The 2,781-nt window shown below is 39.6% G+C and overlaps 1 non-coding gene across 1 annotated transcript; it reads right to left on the bottom strand.

Annotated features, from left to right (window-relative positions):
• Positions 1 to 1,422: 1,422 nt before the first annotated feature.
• Trnat-ugu lies at positions 1,423 to 1,496 on the bottom strand. Its single transcript has one exon. It is a non-coding gene; the product is annotated as a tRNA-Thr (tRNA).
• Positions 1,497 to 2,781: the final 1,285 nt, after the last annotated feature.

Below are 2,781 nucleotides of genomic sequence, written 5' to 3' on the forward strand. Positions count from 1 at the left end.
CTGACAAAACTCTATACCATCTGGTGAGCAAGATGTATGAGACAGTCGAAATACCCTCAGACGTCAAGAAGAATATAATAATTCCAATCCCAAAGAAAGCAGGTTTTGACATGTTTCAATAATAATGAACTATCAGTTTAGTAAGTCACGGTTGTATAATACTAACACGAATTCTTTATAGACGAAGGGAAAAACTTGTAGAAGCCAAGCTCGGCAAAAATCAGTTTGGATTCCGTAGAAATGTTGGAACACGTGAGGCAATACAGACCCTACGACTTATCGTAGAAGATAGATTAAGGAAAGGCAAACCTACGTTTCTTGCATTTGTAGACTTAGAGAAAGCTTTTGACAATGTTGACGGGAATACTCTCTTTCAAATTCTGCAGGTGGCAGGGGTAAAATACAGGGAGGGAAAGGCTGATTACAATTTTTACAGAAACCAGATGGCAGCTATAGAAGCCGAAGGGCATGAAAGGGAAGCAGTGGTTGGAAAGGGAGTGAGACAGGGTTGTAGCCTATCCCCGATGTTATTTAATCTGTATATTGAGCAAGCGCTAAAGAAAACAAAAGATAAATTCGGAGTAGGAATTAAAATCCATGGAGAAGAAATTAAAACTTTGAGGTTCGACATTGTAATTCTATCAGACACAGCAAAGGACCTGGAAGAGCAGCTGTGCGGAATGGACACTGTCTTGAAAGGAGGACATAAGATGAACATTAACGAAAGCAAAACGAGGATAATGGAATGTAGACGAATTAAACGAAGTGAAGCTGAAGGAATTAGATAAGGAAGTGTGACACTATGTTCGACGTAGAGAGGATATAAAATGTAGGCTGGCAAAGGCAAGGAAAGTGTTTCTGAAGAAGAGAAAATTGCTAACATCAAATATAGGTTTAAATGTCAGGAAGTCGTTTCTGAAAGTATTTGTGTGGAGTGTAGCCATGTATGGAAATGAAACACGGACGATAAATAGTGTGGACAAGAACTTTTGAAATGTGGTGCTACAGAAGAATGATGAGGATTAGATGGGTAGATCACATAACTAATGGGGAGGTACCGAACAGAATTAGGGAAAAGAGAAATTTGTGGCACAACTTGACTAGAAGAAGGTATCATTTGGTAGGACAATTTCTGAGGCATCAAGGAATCACCAATTTACTACTGGAGGGAAGCGTGGAGCGTAAAAATTGTGGAGCGAGACAGAGATGAATACATTAAGCAGATTCAGAAGGATGTAAGTTGCAGTAGTTATTCAGAGATGAAGAAGCTTGCACAGGATAAAGTAACATAGAGAGCTGCATCAAACCTGTCCCTGGACTGAAGACCACAGCAACACAAACAGGATAAATGATGACTAACTGAAAACCTCAGCTGCCGACAGGTGTTGTTGATATACCTCGATGTGGACAGCTGGAAATGTGTTCCCCGACCGGGACTCGAACCCGGGATCTCCTGCTTACATGGCAGACGCTCTATCTATCTGAGCCACCGAGGACACAGATGAATAGCGCGACTGCAGGGACTTATCCCTTGCACGTTTCCCGTGAGACTCACATTCCCAACTGTCCACAATTCTACATATGTATTGTACCTTATAGACATTTGACCAACCACTCATTACTCGCGCAAGCTTTGGCGATTCCTGTAAGAGTTTGGGCAACCTGTGGGCATTCTTACGGTTTTAATCTGCCAGGAAGTTTCATATCAGCGCACATTCCGCTGCAGAGTGAAAATCTCATTCTAGTGATTTAGGATGGTCAAGATAAATGGGACACAATGTATGATTAATTTCTTGTGTTTAATATTTTAAAAGCACTGAGTTGAAATTCGTAAGGGAGTGATTTTTGTACTTTGTCACTTCATTTAGGACCTTCTTCGATTTAAAGCCGTGGATGAATATTTCCACTTCTTCCAAGACGTCCATTTTCCAGAAGTTTTCAAAGTATGCTGTACTTTGAGGTCTTTGTCTATAGCCACATTGTGTCCTGTAACAGTTGTATGTTTTGCTATAGCTGACTTAATTATTTTCATCCAGTCTGAAACAGCCAATGTGTTCTTAAGAGGGGTTTTCAAGTTTGTTCGTGTTTGGGCTTTATAGCATTTGTTGCAGTGACTACATGTGTTTTTATAAATTTCTGGCTTGCTCAGTCTATCAGTAGGTTATACGATATCATGGACTAGTTCATTTCTAAAGTTGTTGTTAGTTTCAAAAGTGATCTTGATGTCTTTATATTTAAACAACTCGAATATTTTGTCTCAGATGACTCCTAAATATGGTATCGATAAATACTTAAGTTTTTCTATGCTGTGGTGAGTACCCATGTCCGTCTGTCTGCTTTTGTATTTAGTTATGCGTTCTGAAAGTGCATCTATTTCAGTTCATGATATCTTGTTGAGAAGTTTATTTTCAAGGTAGTTAATGAAAACTTCTGCAATGATCCCAATGAGACGACTTTCCATTGCTAAGCCCACACCAACGCCTTCTCTCTCTAAAGTTGAGCCATAAGTGTTTCTTCTCGCAATTCGATGACTTACGTTTGCCTTAATTACTGATATATATGTTTAATCTTCAGCATTATTCCGTTGTGCCACATTTCAAATGCGTCTGTTCTCTTCAGGCCTGAACGGCTTCTCCACCGCGTTTCGCCATCGTGTAACGTTACACTCCAGACAGACAACTTGAGAAAACATTTACTAACACCTACATTTATATTTTATATAAACATATCTCTCCTCTGGAGATATTCTTTACTTGCTGTTGTCGGACTGCATTTCATATC

Source organism: Schistocerca americana, chromosome 3 (assembly GCF_021461395.2).
Source record: "Schistocerca americana isolate TAMUIC-IGC-003095 chromosome 3, iqSchAmer2.1, whole genome shotgun sequence".
NCBI classification, from domain to species: domain Eukaryota; kingdom Metazoa; phylum Arthropoda; class Insecta; order Orthoptera; family Acrididae; genus Schistocerca; species Schistocerca americana.